This window comes from Dendrobates tinctorius, unplaced genomic scaffold, assembly GCF_039654945.1.
Source record: "Dendrobates tinctorius isolate UK_male_01 unplaced genomic scaffold, ASM3965494v1 ptg000074l, whole genome shotgun sequence".
Taxonomy (NCBI): Eukaryota; Metazoa; Chordata; class Amphibia; order Anura; family Dendrobatidae; genus Dendrobates; species Dendrobates tinctorius.
Window position 1 is genome coordinate 6,595,001 of NW_027361742.1, and position 17,091 is coordinate 6,612,091.

Genomic DNA, 17,091 nt, shown 5'->3' on the forward strand with positions numbered 1-17,091 from the left:
CCCAGTCTCTTCATGGTGTTTTAGATATTCTGCATATCTTGGTACAGTGGGCATGTTTTAATGATGTCATCATACCCTGTGTGCTGAGACATCAGATGCCGAGGAGGAACGATGGGAGAGGGAGTGTCAGCTGATGTTTCTTCCTCCCTTACTGCTTTCAACTGTATTGGCATCTAGGATACCGATATAGATGTAAGTGCGATGCCAGGTGAAAGTGCGGACCCAACACCCACCCGGCGTTGGGGGCCAAATATACTTGGTGGATTCGCCAGGCATTGCAAGACAAATATACACAACCAGCATGCCAGATTTGGCCCATGTGTCCGAGTTTGATATATGTGACTTACTGCTATCTAATGCATCATTATATTAGATAGATTGCGTGGGCACAGGATATTCACCCATGCCATCCACATTAGGAGTCAGCTGTTACATACACCTAGGTTGCTGTTGCATGTGCTAAGACCGAACATAGTTCCTAACTCAGAGCTTAAACCCTTTATTTTGCCACTGCCAGTAGTGACAGCGGCATGTGAAGAATCTGACAATGGGAGACTGTTCCATTTATCAACCCATCATCAACCTCAAGGCACGATTGCCGGGTGCTGATGGTTGCTATGACAATAGGTAAGGCTAAAATTGTATTCCTTGTCTGGAATAGGCTTCAGTCAATTATACTCTGCTAGGGGCCTAATTGGCTAACTTTCAGTCAAAGACTGACAGTGGACATATTGCACTGTAGTAGTGTATTATGTGCTGCTGTGCATTTTCAATGCAAACAAATATTCACAGGTCCAAGATCCCTTTGTGGGAGCAGTAAGTACTCTAAAACTATAAAATTTAAAAAATTTTAAGTGTAAAAAAAATCAATAAAAATCATCAAAAAGGGTAACAATGTTTTGAATGTTTGACATTCAGGTTCCAAATCTCATCATGCACAATTGCTTTGAACGTGATGCTACTATCATTTTATAGATAATCATTTTGGCTATCTAATACATAAATTTGATTTGCAACTATTTAGCATATAATTAGTTATGCAGATTCTTGCGATGTCACTACATTGTTACTGTTTTTCTCCTGGTGGTGGAAACATCTTGTTCTTCCTGTATACTGCAAATTACAACCTGTTTTCACATTCCCTAATACCTGTTAGTAGGTTGATTCCCAAGCAAAAAGTCAATGGTTCAAATCATGGAGCAGCCATGAAGATTTCCCAAGAAAAGAGAAACAGCACCATCCAGCTCATGAAAAGCAGTCTATTGGCCAAGAAAATAGCCAAACTTCATCATGTGAGTGCCATGGAAGTTGAAAGCCAAGAGGTGAATGTCCAAGAAAAATATCGGAGTAATGTCGGCTCATCACAAGGTCTATCAGTTCTGACATGACAAACACGGCAGTGGAGGTCGCTCAAGTGCGTTGGAGCAGTGAGATCAAAGACTTCCATGTAAGCATGGTGTGACGCATGTTAAATCAGGAATGGTGGCACAAAAAAAGATGAAGAAGCCTCGACTTCAATATCGTCATAAAAAGCGTCAGCTCGAGTTTGCAAAAAAGTATGATAGTAGAAGATTAGAAACTAGTGATTTTAACTGATGAGACAAAAGTGAATAAGACTATGCTTTGATGGGTGCAAATGGGTCTGGAAGAAATAAGGGAAAAGGGGGCTAAAGGATTGAGATGTTGAAGGAACTGTCAAGTTCGGAGGAGGAAGCCTGATGATACGGGATTGTTTCACAGCCAAAGGAGTTGGATATGTGACCAGGATCTATGGCAGTCTCAATGCTGTGCTATATGTGAATATCCTCCAAGACGTGTCACATCATACACATGAGTACTATGGGAATGAAAAGGATGACATGGTGTTGCAGCAGGACAATGACTCGAAGCATATGTCGAGATTGGAGTTGAAATGGTTTAATGACAATGAAGTAGACATGCTGGATTGTACCCCAGAATCCCCAGACCTCAATCCAATTGGACACTTGTTGGTAAGGTTGAAGAAAAAGTTGTATACAAAACCAAGTGAGTCAACCAGTATGTACCAACTTTGGAAATGTGTAGAAGAGACCAGAGATCAGATTTTGATTGTGACATCTTGAATCTGATCGAGAGCATGCCCAGAAGGATTCAGGCAGTGTTCAAAGTCAAAGGTGGATTTGCAACAAGGTAGCAACGTAACAAAAATTAAAATTCAGATTTTCAGGAGCAAAACAGTAACAATGCCATGAAATGAGAAGAATCTGAATGTATGAGATAGCCATGATGACTGTCTATAAAATGATGGTGGTCTCACGTTCAAAGCAGTAGTGGATAGTGAGACATGGAGCCTGAAAGTCAAAAGTTCAAAACATTGCTACCCTTTTTCTTGTCAGTGTAACTGTAAAAACAAAATACAAACAGCAAACAGAACTCATATCTCTTACAAGATATTGCCAAATTCATAACAACCTGTTATATAAAACTATATAATTCTTTATTGAACATGATGAATGCCATAATATATAAATGTGAAAAACTATGCTAGAATTACTGTTTCTGTTCATCTTGCCTCATAAAAATGTTTAATGAAAAGTGATTAAAAAATCAAATGTTTCCCAAGGTGGAACCAAGAAAAATCTAAAGCTCGTTCTGCAAAAATCAAGCCCTAATACAGCTCTGTACTGAAAAATGTTGAGCTTTTACAACATGACGGCAAAAAATAGATGTACAAAGTGGAAAAACATAAAGAAACAATATAAATTGGGTATTTCCTTAATCATATCGACATGTAACATACCATTAACACAGGGGCGGACATAAAGCCGGTGCAGCTGGTGCATCGGCACCCGGAGGTGGAGGGGGGCCCTGATACAGACATGCAGGCTTGATGACGTCAACATGCAGAGCACACCTGTGTCAGAGAAAAGTTGCTGGCGATGATGATGCTGCAGTGGAATGGACAGAGAGATGAATTTTGTACACTGGTGAGAGGACAATGAGGGGTGATGGGGAGAGTAATGATGAGTTGGTTGAGAGGACAATGATGGAGGTGGGGGAGAAGACAATAATGATAGTGGTGGAAAGGATAATGAAGGGGATGGGGCCGAACAATGATGAGGGTGGTGAAGAGGACAATGAAGTAGGTGGTGATGAGGACAATGATGTAGGTGGGGGAGAGAACAATGATGGGAGTGGACAGATGACAATGATGAATGTGGAGGAGAGGACAATGATGAGAAATGGAACGAGTAAATACTATCAGTAATTGAAACCGTGCTCAAGGGTATGAGACAGGGAAATATGTGGATTAAGTTATGCAATAATAGATCCACCTGTTAGTATGATATGGCTCACAGTAGAGAGATTCTCATAAGAAGCAGCTGGATCACTTAATATGCGCCCTGTAAACAATTCCTTCATAAAGGATATCCAATTTCATTATTGGAACAAGCAAATCGAGAAGTGGGGGCTATATCAAGAAATACCCTAATACACAAAGTGAAACCAAATACTTCATCCACTTTAAGTTTTCATGAGCAGATCCAACAATTGCCGTTTCTCGTGTAGTTTCATGCAGGGCATAAAAAGTTTAAGAATATCATTCACAAACATTGGGCTACCCTACAAGGGACAAAATAGTAGGGGGCATTCTGCCAGCCTTCCCCAAATTTGTGTATAGAAAAGCCCAAACACTGGGCAATCTAATAGCTCCCACTAATAAATTGGATACCAACAAACGAGGGCACACAGTTAAAATATTCATAAGCCCTAGTTCAGGGTTCACACCATGTGGGAGTTGCTATTGCTGCAGAAATACATCTTTTAAGAAAAGCCAGCTAACATTCACTGACTCTGAGGCAGTTATAGAGTTTAGTATTAAGGAAAGTATCTCATGCTTTACCACAACAATCATTTATCTAATTGAATGCCCGTATAAAAAATTATATGTTGGCCGCAACAAAAGGCGACTCATGATAAGGGTAAAAGAACACCTGATAAATATTCAGAAGAGCTTCTCGTAACATCCACTTTCACGCCATTTTAAAGAAAAGCACAATAAATCCACTAAAGGCATACGCTTTCTCGGCATCCAAAAAATTCACCAAAGCTCAAGGGGGTAACTTATGAAAGCAATGTCCAGAGCTGAATCACAATGGAAATTCACTGTGGACTGTGTGGCTCAGAAAGGCTTGAATTGTTAGCTAGAACTATATGCTTTTTAAACGGGCCTGAAGTTGGGGAATGATAAAAATGGTTTTATAGTAGGCTTTTATTCTGCTGACACTGGCAGTTTTCCATTGCTTTTTAATAGTACACATGGACACAGATGATCCATCTGGATCCAGGCATATATACCATATACTTTTTATGGGATTTTTATGTTTTCTATGTTGATCAATGCAGTATGATTTTAATTGAATCTACACTCATTTTACCTATTTTTACTATTTTTTCTATTTTAAATTACTATACTAATAATAATGTTTTTTAAAAGCTATATATATATATATATATATATATATATATTATTCCCATGCAGTCTTTAATTTTACTTGAAGCTGCAGTGCATCTAACATATAGAAGTATAATTGTATTAATTGTTAGGTACCCTTTATGCAATTTTTCACATTCATTGGGCCTTATAGCAGTCTTTTACACATATATATGGTGTTCTGTGGCAAATGCCAAACGTCCTGCACGGTTTTGGGCTGTGAGCACAACCCAGATCTGTGGACATCGGGCACTCAGACCATCCTCATGGTGTCGGTTTCTAACGGTTTGTGCAGACACATGCACATTTGTGGCCTGCTGGAGGTCATTTTGCAGGGCTCTGGCAGTGCTCCTCCTGTTCCTCCTTGCACAAAGGTGGAGGTAGCGGTCCTGTTGTTGGGTTGTTGCCCTCCTACGTCCCCCTCCACATCTCCTGTTGCAATGGCCTGTCTCCTGGTAGTGCCTCCAGCCTCTGGACACTACGCTGACAGATACAGCAAGCCTTCTTGCCACAGCTCGCATTGATGTGCCATCCTGGATGAGCTGCACTACCTGAACCACTTTTGTGGGTTGTAGAGTCCGTCTCATGCTACCACGAGTGTGAAAGCACCACCAACATTCAAAAGTGACCAAAACATCAGCCAGAAAGCATTGGTACTGAGATGTGACCTGTGGTCCCCACCTGCAGAACCACTCCTTAACTGAGGGTGTCTTGATAATTGCCAATAATTTCCAACTGTAGTCTATTCCATTTGCACAACAGCATGTGAAATTGATTGTCAATCAGTGTTGCTTCCTAAGTGGACAGTTTGATTTCACAGAAGTTTGATTTACTTGGAGTTATAATCTGTTGTTTAAGTGTTCCCTTTATTTTTTTGAGCAGTGTATTATTGGGTGGGATTAAATTTTAGTTAATGGAGGGAATAGTGCTGCTTTTCAGTTTAAATTTTGATTGGTGTATGGCTAATAGTATATTAATGGTGGGGCACATATCTATACTCAGGGTTGCAGTGCAGAGGAGACACATGTATGTATACAATGTATGTGACCCTGTTATTTTTTAAAGGCCGCAATGATCATCATGACAAGAAGAGTTGTGGCTGGGGGATGTCGACATGAGGGTCTGACTAGATGGAGAAGAAACAGCAGAAAAAACTATTCTAATAAGACGAGACATCAGAGATAAATTCCTGGATGTAAATATTATTCTGTATCTTTTGTTACGTACCATCCTTTCTAGGTATATATGGTGCTGTCCCTTGTTATAAAGCATATTCTGCTGTTATTTACAGTGCTGTCCCTTACATAGTGTATTTTTAGTATTTTTGTTATTTACAGCGCCCTCTCTTTATTACATAGTCATTTCTTATTAGAAAGAATCATAGAACGTTAGAGTTGGAAGGAACCTGAAGGATCATTGTGTCCAACCCTCTGATCAACACAGCACAGGATTCACAAAACCATCTCAGACAGATGTCTGTCCAGCCTCTGTTTGAAGAGAAGTAATGTTGAGCAATACCTTCCGATATCGGGAAATATCGGATGGGATTGGATCGGACCGATACCCCAAAAAATATCGGATATCGCCGATTCCGACACCGGAAACCAATGCAAGTCAATGGGACACAAATATCGGAATGAATCGGAATGCTTAATGTTCTTCTGCTTTTTGTTCTGCAGCTTCTTGTTCTTTTGCTTCTTGATCTTCTGTCTCTTGTTCTTCTGTATCTTGGTGGTTGTCTTCTTGTTCTTTGTCCTCTTGGTCATCTTCTTCAACGTCATCTTCTTGGTCTTCTTTGGGGTGGTCTTCAGGGTCGTAGTCTTCGGGGTCGTCGTCTTCTTCGGGGTGGTGTTCAGGGTCGTCGTCTCCAGGGTCGTCGTTTTCGGGGTCGTCGTCTTCTTTTGGGTGGTCCTCAGGGTCGTTGTCTTTAGGGTCGTCGTCAGGGAGATCTAGAGTGATTACCAAAAACCATTTCAAAAAGCTTGAACTTGGAAATGTAGCAGAAGGTACAAGAAGGCTGAGGAACTGCTGAGAACCAGCTGACGGTACTGGAACCTGGATGGGTAGACGAAGGTACAAGAGCCAATGGAACTACCGAGGATCAGCTGATTGTACTGAAACCCGGTTAATAAGCAGGAGGTACCTGTGCCAGAAAGCACTACCAAGGACCAGCAGACATTGGTAGAACTTGGATACCGAGAAGGAGGCACCTAAGCCAAAGGCTCTGCCTGGAACCAGCTGACATTACTGGAACCAAGGGGGACATATTAAAGATTGACTTCCAAAGAACCAGATAGGTACTGGAACTCAGATAGGCAGCAGAAGGTACACATGAAAAAAAAGTTGCAAGGCCGCGAGCCGGCCAGAGTTACTGAAACCCACAGTTCTACAGGGGGAGCTTGTCCTATTGGCACTACGGAACCAGCCTTCATTGCCAGATCCTGCAGCCCACATAGGAAGCAACTAAACTGCAGGCACCATAGAGTCGGCTAACCCGACCGCAACACGACAGGACAACGTTTTGGAGGCAAAGTGAAGTTGACACCACGCGGAAATAGCTGGCGTGCTGGAACCAGGCTGGGCAGGAGGGAGAACCCATGCCAAAGACACTTCGGAGCAGCAACTGGAGGTGTTGGAGCCCAGGGATTACAGTAGAAACAGAGTGTAGCCAGAGGCCTAATTGGAGCAAGTTTAATATCTGTAGTAGTGTGAATGTGGACAGAGCAGGTGAAATTGCCGGACACACAGCTGGGGATCAGCTGACGTTACTGAACCCCAATAACCCTGGAGCATGTGTTGACTGTGCAGACGGCACTTCTGAGCAGCAACTGGCGGTGCTGGAGCCCAGGGATTACAGGAGAAACAGAGTGTAGCCAGAGGCTTAATTGGAGCAAGTTTATTATCTGTAGTAGTGTGAGTGTGGTCAGAGCAGGAGAAATTGCCGGACACACAGCAGGGGATCAGCTGACGTTACTGAACCCCAATAACACAGGAGCAAGTGTTGACTGTGCAGACGGCATTTCTGAGTAGCAACTGGCGGTGTTGGAGCCCAGGGATTACAGTTCAGGTGGTAGAAACATGAACACAACAGGAGACCTGGATACTGTTGCCAACCAATTATTTAATCTGGAAGAGGACTGGCAAATTCCTGCGAGATCCAGGCCTTGTTCATTTTCAGAAAAGTAAGCCGGTCATCATTATCGGAGGATAGTCGCATGCGACGGTCTGTTAGTACACCACCTGCAGCACTAAAGATGCATTCCGATAATACACTAGCAGCAGGGTAAGCCAGCACCTCCAATGCATACTGGCTAAGCTCTGGCCTTGTATCCAGCTTAGAGACCCAAAATTTGAAGGGGGAAGAGTCGTGTGGGAGAACACTGAGAGGGCAAGACATGTAGTCTGTCACCATCTGACGGAAACGTTGCCTCCTGCTGACTGGAGCCGTCTGTGATGGTGTAGACATTTGTGGCGGGGACACAAAACTTTGCCACATTTGGGCCATACTGGTCTTGCCTTGTGCTGAGGCGCTGCTTCTGCTCCCTCTTTGTGCAGAGCTTCCTCTACTGCCTCGATGCACTGAGCTGCTTTGTAAAGCACTATCTGCACTGCTCTCGGGTGGAAAGGAGAACATGATGGAATGCACCAGTGTGTCTTGGTACTCCTGCATTTTACGCTCCCAGTTCAATGGTGTTATGAGGCTTTGTAAGTTGTCCCGGTAGCGAGGATCTAGGAGGGTGTACACCCAATAATCAGCCGTGTTGAGAATGTGGGCGATGCGGCGGTCATTTCTCAGGCACTGCAGCATGAAATCAACCATGTGCTGCAGACTGCCAACTGGCCAAGAAACGCTGCCCCTTGCTTGAGGCGTCATCTCTGCCTGCTCTGCATCACCCCACCCTCGCTGTACATACTGACTACTAGAGCATTGTGTACCTCCCTCCTCTGGAGAGATGTCTTCCTCCTCCATTGACTCTTCCTCATCCTCCTCACAAAGTGTCCCCTGCCTAGGCCTTTGTGAAGAACCACGTTGCACAGACTGTCCAGAAGCAGATGGCATTTGTGACTCCTCATCCTCCACCACTTCCACAACCTCCTACCTTAGTGCTTGCAGTGTTTTTTCAAGCAGGCATATAAGGGGGATAGTCATGCTGAATAGTGCATCATCTGCACTCGCCATCCGTGTGGAATCATCGAAGGCACACAAAACGTGGCAGATATCCTTCATAGAGGCCCACTCAGTAGTGGTGAAGTGTGAACGGCGCGCAGTGCGACTTGTTTGCGCCTGATGCAACTGGTACTCTATTACTGCTGCCTGCTGCTCACTCAACCTCTACAACATATATAACGTTGAATTCCACCTGGTGGGTAGGTCACATATGATGCGATGTTCCAGAAGGTGGAATCGGCGCTGCAGAGCTGCAATGCGCGATCTTGCCATGCTGGAACGCCGCAAGTGAGCGCACTCTATGCGGACCTTGTGCAGCAGTGCATCAAGATCCGGATAGTCCCTCAAAAAACTCTGAACGACCAAGTTGAGCACATGTGCCAGACATGGGATGTGAGTGAGGTTGCCTAGGCCCAGAGCTGCCACCAGATTTCGGCCATTGTCACACAATACCAAGCCTGGCTGGAGATTCGCTGGCACAAACCACACGTCGCTCTCCTGCTGATGGCATTCCAGAGCTCCTGCCCTGTGTGGCTTCAATTCCCCAAAGAAATTAATTTCAATACGGCCTGTTGACGTTTGGCCACGGCTGTGTTCATATCGGTCGTAACAGGTAAGCGTTCATGGGTCCATGTGGAGGTAGACCGTGATGGCTCCTGCAGCGCTGATTCAGAAGAACTGGAGTATGAGGAGGAGTCATTGTGTACAGACTGGATTCCTGCAATCTTTGAAGTTGGCAGAACACGTACAGCGCCACTCTCAAGATCTGTATCCAGCTCCACAACATTTACCCAATGGGCAGTGAGGAAAAGATATCGTCCCTGTCCATGGTTACTGGTCCATGCATTGGTGGTCAGGTGGACCTTGCTACTGACGGCGTTTAGTAGCGCATGTTTAATTTTTCCCTCCACATGCTTTTGCAGGGCAGGGACGGCTTGCCTGCTGAAATAAAAGTGGCTGGGCACCTTGTACTGTGGGACTGCCAATGCCATGAAGGTCCGGAAGGTGTCAGTCTCCACCAGCCTGAATGAGAGCATTTCAAGGGACAGTAGTTTTGCGATGCCAGCATTCAGAGCCTGTGCTCGGGGGTGGTTTGCCGAGTAAGGGTGACTTTTCTCCCATGCCTGTGCTACCGATGGCTGCAGACTGGCTTGGGAGTGTGAGGATGACAGAGAACATGGTGCTGTGGGTGTAATGACACTGTGTCTCTGTACAACAGTGCCAGAGGTTCTTCCATGGCGATCCTGTGAGGAAGCCGAACCAGCTGTGTGTGAGCTGGAGGAAGAGGCTACAACATGAGCTGAAGAGGTGGTAGGTGGCGCTGTAGGTTGGCCTAGGTCTTCAGTGTGTCTTTGTAACTCCACCACGTGCTTGGTCCGAACATGTTTCCACATATTTGTGGTATTGAGGTTGCTGACACTTTTCCCTCTTTTCTCTTTCTGATTACACAGCTTGCATTTGACAAAGCAAATGTCATTTGCAACTGTGTCAAAAAAGGACCAGGCACTGCAAGTCTTGGGAGCGCCCGTTTTGGGTTTTGGAAGAGGCATGCTCCTAATGGGTGCCGAAGTGGAGGCTACAGGCAACCGAGTCTGCCCCCTCCCTCTCCCTCCTTTTTTGGCCATTCGGGGAATCTCTTCCTCAGAGCTGCTCCCACCACCTTCCTGTACCTCACTCCATGATGGGTCAAGGACCTCATCACCTACACTACCCTCTTCAAATGACTGCTTCTCCTGGGTAGTCTTGACAGCACAGAACGCACCAGAAAGTGACTCCTGAGTCTCATCATCAGATGTGTACTGAGGTGTGCTAACCATAGGCACTGGCCCACCCGCCTCTTCAGATTCATAGAGACAAAGCTGTTGCGCATCACTGCATACTACCTCTTCTTCAAATTCTCGAATGCTGCTTGGCTGGCCCCCACTTTCCAAGCCAACAGATGCAGAGAACAGAATTAGAGATGGCTCCTGTCCAGGGCTCTCTGACTGCCTGAGCATTTTGGCAGGTGGTGAAGAGGCAGATGGGTGCTCTTCAGTGCTCAGGACCTGAGAGGATCTGGAACTAATTGAAGTCGATGTGTTAGCTACCATCCATCCGACAACGGCTTCAATTTGTTCGTTCCGCAGCAGTGGGGTACGAAGAGCCTCTACAAAGCTGCACATAAAGGACTGTTCCCTGGTAAAACTGGGGGATGCTGAGTCACTGGTGCCCGCAGCAGGCACAGAATCCCCACATCCTCTCCCTGCAGAAACTCCACGCCCACGACCACATGCCTTACTCCCTGCCTTCTTCATCTTGGTAGACTGATAAAGATAGGCAGAAAAGTACTAAGGGCTTAGTGTGCTTATTCCGGAACAGCTGCTAACAGGTATAAGAAACACTAATTTTATAAAGTGTAGATTAGACTTTAATATGAGCTAATGTGGTCTACACAATTGTAAAGTGGAGTGTTTGGTGAACTTTATAAACTTTTTTTTTTTTCTTCACAAAAAGACATTGGATGTGCCCAAAGATGTAAAAGCGATAGTATCACAAACTTTTTGTAGCTATTACAAAGCAGGAAGGTAACCTACAATGCAATAGATCAGGCTCCAAAAAATAGGCTAATACTAATCTGGCTGGGGCTGCAGGGCACAAGCCAGCAGAAAGGCTCCTCTATCTATTCCTATATAGTGTTTGCAAATATTCTAGCTGGATATGGATGGAACCACACTAATAGGAGAAATCTGGAAAAATGAGCAGCAGTAATGCAAAAAAGGACAATGTATGAGGCAGTTACGCTTGCTGAGCGGACTACAACCGGAGGTGGCTGCAGAACACACTATAGCGTGAGCTGCACTCACACACAGAGACCTCACAGACAGCTGTGAACAGCGCTGCAAGGCAAAAGAAAGCTTCTCACAGAGCGGTTGCTAAAGCAGCCTGGGTAAAGCACAATAAAGCAAATTGCTAGCTGAAACTGTCCCTCAGAGTCAGAACAGCAGCTTCCTGTCCCTAAGTAAATTCACAGCAGAGTGAATCTAAAATGGCGGCGGCTGCTTTTATAGTGCATCATGACATCATTTCAGCATCCAATCACAGCCATGCCATTAGTTAACATGTCTAACATGCATAACAGGATGTGCCCACACTTCTTAGGATTCCTCATTGGCTGAATAAAATCAAACTGGCTCATTGCTTTATGGGAACTTCCGATTCCGGTATTCGATATTCTAAAAGTATCAGAACTCAGTATCGGAACTCCGATATCGCGAATATCGGCTGATACCCAATATTGCAGTATCGGAATGCTCAACACTAAAGAGAAGACATTCCAACAAGTTTCAGTGATGCCTATGACATCATATCTCTCTTCCTGTTTTAGCAGATGCAATTCTCCTTGTTTGTTTCCTATGCTCTGTGCATTTGTATAGAAACATTTTAGTTTGTAGTCGGTTTCTCTTCCTCCTCTCTTTTCATCCAGAGTTTGTTGTTTTTGCTCTTTATTTCCACTTCTAATAGCAGGGTTCTGAAAAGAATTCATTAGCTGCATATTTTTTTCTGGCAGTATATTTCCCATCCCATATTGCTTTAGTTTAAAGCTCTCCTGAAGAGTATAGAAAGGCATCTACCAAAAATGTGTTTTTCTGTTTTTGCAAGATGCAACCCATCTCTAGCAAGTAGTCCATCATACAGGTAATTCACTCCATGGTCAAAAAATCCAAAACATTGCTCACGGCACTATCAATGTAGCCAGTTGTTCACCTGTAGAATCCTGTTGCATCTCCTTGGTCCATGTCCATCAACTGGGAGGATGGATGAGAAGATGACCTACACTCCCAGTTCCTTGACTTTCCGACCTATGTCTTCAAAGTCTCTGCCTACATATTCCAGGCACTTTTTTGCTGTGTCATTTGTTCTTACATGCATTAGTAGATGTGGGTGGTCATTTGTAGCACAGAAGAGTCTTGATACCCTGTCAGACATATCTATGATTTGGGCACCTGGAGGTCAGCATACTTCTCATGAGGTAATGTCCCATTGGCAGACAGCAGCTTCTGTTCATCTCAGTAGGGAATGCCCCACAACCACCAGTCTCCTTTTCTTCTTCACCATAGCACTTTTTTTCTCTCTTCAAGAGGCTTCTGATTTCTTACTGGAGTGATCTTTGTGGGCAAAGCACTTTTTTGATGTACAGCTTCATAGTTGTCCTGCGTGAAAGCCTGGCAGTGTGTCTTCAGTGGCGTGGGTGCTGACTGCCTCCTCATACTCCTGCTTCTTTGGGTCCCATGCTTCCATTTCTCTTCTTCAGCAAGCATATTGAAAGGTGCTTCTATTTGAACAATCTTATTTCTACTCTGTCATTAGCTTCTGCAGGAACACTGAAAAGTTCTTCTCTTGCAATATTCTGACGTGATTCTTCTACTCTGTCAAGGAAATCCTCATCTTCTTTGATGAGGTTCAGTGTAGCTATTCTCTCCAGAGGACTCTGCTCCTGTTCCTCTAGCAAAGTCAGTATCTTACATTTCTGGCACATAAAGTTTGTCTTTTCCTCGGGTAAGTTGGTAAGCATATAACACACATTGCAGCACACCGTATGAGTAGTCTCCTTCTCCATATTGAACAAAATAAAATTCTGTGGAATCGTTTGGCGATTTCCTTCAAGGAGCTTGATCCAGCTACACCCAAATATCCTCAGACTCATGGTGACTCTTCACTCTTTCCATAATGCACCAGGAATATGCAAATTTTATCCCAAAAGCTTTAATTCCTGGTTTGACAATTTCTTCAAGCAGCTCGATTCAGCTACACCCAAAGATTGTCAGACTTGCGGCGACTAGTCACTCTTCCAAGAATGCACCAGGAATATGCAAATTATCTACCACAAGCTTCAATTCCTGCATATAAAAAAATTGCTAATGGAGCAGCAGGTGACCAGAAGGCCAGACCATCAGCCTCCTCCGTCACTCATCATTGCATTACATATCTGACAAGAGATGATGGTATATAATAAAGACAGGGCTCTATATAATCTGATATGTAAGATATGGTGCTGTACATAACAAGATAGGGCACTGTGTAATAAGGGATGGCAATATACATAATAATGGAGACTATGTAAGATATATATATATATATATATATATATATATAGATAGATAGATAGATAGATAGATAGATAGATAGATAGATAGATAGATAGATAGTTAGGTCCATATATATTTGGACAGAGACAACATTTTTCTAATTTTGGTTCTAGACATTACCACAATGAATTTTAAGCAAAACAATTCAGATGCAGTTGAAGTTCAGACTTCAGACTGCTTTCATTTGAGGGTATCCACATTAAAATTGGATGAAGGGTTTAGAAGTTTCAGCTCCTTAACATGTGCCACCCTGTTTTTAAAGGGACCAAAAGTAATTGGACAATTGACTACAAGGCTATTTCATGGACAGGTGTGGGCAATCCCTTCATTATGTCATTCTCAATTAAGCAGATAAAAGGCCTGGAGTTGATTTGAGGTGTGGTGCTTGCATTTGGAAGGTTTTGCTGTGAAGGAAACAAGCGGTCAAAGGAGCTCTCCATGCAGGTGAAACAAGCCATCCTTAAAAGCTGCAAAATCAGAAAAAACCCATCCGAGAAATTGCTACAACATTGGGAGTGGCAAAATCTACAGTTTGGTACATCCTGAGAAAGAAAGAAAGCACTGTTGAAATCATCAATGCAAAAAGAACGGGGCGCCCACGGAAGACAACAGTGGTGGATAATCGCAGAATAATCTCCATGGTGAAGAGAAACCCCTACACAACAGCCAACCAAGTGAGCAACACTCTCCAGGAGGTAGGCGTATCAATATCCAAATCTACCATAAAGAGAAGACTGCATGAAAGTAAATACAGAGGGTTCACTGCACGCTGCAAGCCACTCATAAGCATCAAGAATCAAAAGGCTAGACTGGACTTTGCTTAAAAACATATAAAAAAGCCAGCACAGTTCTGGAAGAACATTCTTTGGACAGATGAAACCAAGATCAACCTCTACCAGAATGATGGAAAGAGAAAAGAATGGCGAAGGTGTGGTTCAGCTCATGATCCAAAGCATACTACATCATCTGTAAAACAGAGCGGAGGCAGTGTGATGGCTTGGACATGCATGGCTGCCAGTGGCACTGGGTCACTAGTGTTTATTAATGATGTGACACAGGACCGAAGCAGCCGAATGAATTCTGAGGTATTCAGAGCCATACTGTGTGCTCAGGTCCAGCCAAATGCAGCCAAACTGATTGGTCTTCATTTCATACTACAGATGGACAATGACCCAAAACATAAAGCCAAAGCAACCCAGGAGTTTATTAAAGCAAAGAAGTGGAGTATTCTTGAATGGCCAAGTCAGTCACCTGATCTCAACCCAATTGAGCATGCATTTCACTTGTTAAGGACTAAACTTGAGACAGAAAGGCCCACAAACAAACAGCAACTGAAAACCTCCGCAGTGAAGGTCTGGCAGAGCATCAAAAAGGAAGAAACACAGTGTCTGGTGATGTCCATGAGTTCAAGGCTTCAGGCAGTCATTGCCAACAAAAGGTTTTCAACCAAGTACTAGAAATGAACATTTTATTTACAATTATTTTGTCTGTCCAATTACTTTTCGTCCCTTTAAAAACAGGGTGGCACATGTTAAGGAGCTGAAACTCCTAAACCCTTCATCCAGTTTTAATGTGGATACCCTCAAATGAAAGCTGAAAGTCTGAACTTCAACTGCATCTGAATTGATTTGTTTAAAATTCATTGTGATAATGTCTAGAACTAAAATTAGAAAAATGTTGTCTCTGTCCAAATATATATGGACCTAACGGTATATATATATATATATACACACTAGCTGAAGAGTCCGGCGCTGCCTGGGCATAGTAACTAACTGTGGTTAGTTATAGCAAATTATAATTATCCTCCATCCCATAGTCCCCTGCCCATATACCCATCATGCATATCCACGATCCCATAGGCTCGTGCCCATATACCCATCATACATATCCTCCATCCCATAGTCGAGTGCCCATATACCCAGCACACATCCTCCATCCCATAGTCCCATGCCCATATACCCATCATACATATTCGCCATCCCATAGTCGAGTGCCCATATACCCAGCACACATCCTTCATCTCATAGTCCCATGCCCATATACCCTTCATACATATCCTCCATCCCATAGTCCCGTGCCCATATACCCATCATACATATCCGCCATCCCATAGTCCCGTGCCCATATACCGTCATACATATCCTTCATCCCATAGTCCAGTGCCCATATACCCATCCCACATCCTCCATCCCATAGTCCCGTGCTCATATACTCATCATACAAATCCTCCATCCCATAGTCCAGTGCCCATATACCCATCACACATCCTCCATCCCATAGTCAACCATTATGACATCATAATGAGCGGCGGGGCTTGCAATCTATGAGGACATCAGCATCGCCATGGCAACCATTATGACATCATAATGAGGGGTGGGGCTTGATATACACACTTTTTCCCCATTATGTAGATAGGGGCAAAATTGTTTGGTGAATTGGAGCGCGCGGGGTTAAAATTTTGCCTCACAACATAGCTTAGGAAACTCTCGGGGTCCAGACGTGTGACTGTGCCAAATTTTGTGGCCGTAGCTGTGACGGTGCGGATGCCAATCCTGGACATACACACATACACACATACACACATACATACACACATACATACATACATACATACACACTAATACAACAAGACGGTAACTAATACAACAGGACACAGGGGATAGGGAAACATTTACAATGGTGGGCCCTGCGATAGGGAACGGGGGATGTGAAGACCTCCTGCACTCCCCTGAGTCAGTGTCCCTAACACTCCTAACGTTCCCTATACAGGCACCTTACCTATCACCGATCAGGATACCTGTCACCCTAGCACACCCTACACCTGTTCCTTACTAGGGATCAGGGTGGTGCAGGCACTGGCCCCACCACTGTACTAACACCAACATGAGGAAAAGTGACAAACAGGGAAACACTTAGCTTTGCTCTGATGCACTTACTCCAGGCAACAGAGTCCAACACCTGAGTGCATCTTCCTCCCACCGTGTCCAACATCTAGGAAGTTATAAGGGTTAAACGTTTACCAGTGATTTCTCATTTTTACAACAAAATGTCATGATACCAGTGCTGGGTGACCGGCACTGCTGGGGTTAATGTTGTGACCTCAGTGCAGACTTTCACCTGCACATCTGGGACCTATTATGGTGGCCTCTCATTGGTTCTGGGGAGGCTTCTTGTAGCCTCAGGAAGCTCTCATCCCCCGTCAGTTATACTTTCGCCCTTGGCATTGTGTGGCGACCCCTGAGTGTGTTAGTGCTGTGCTCTGGTTGCATGATTCTCTGTGTATGACTCGGTCTGTTCTCTGGATTTTGCTTTGGATTCTACGT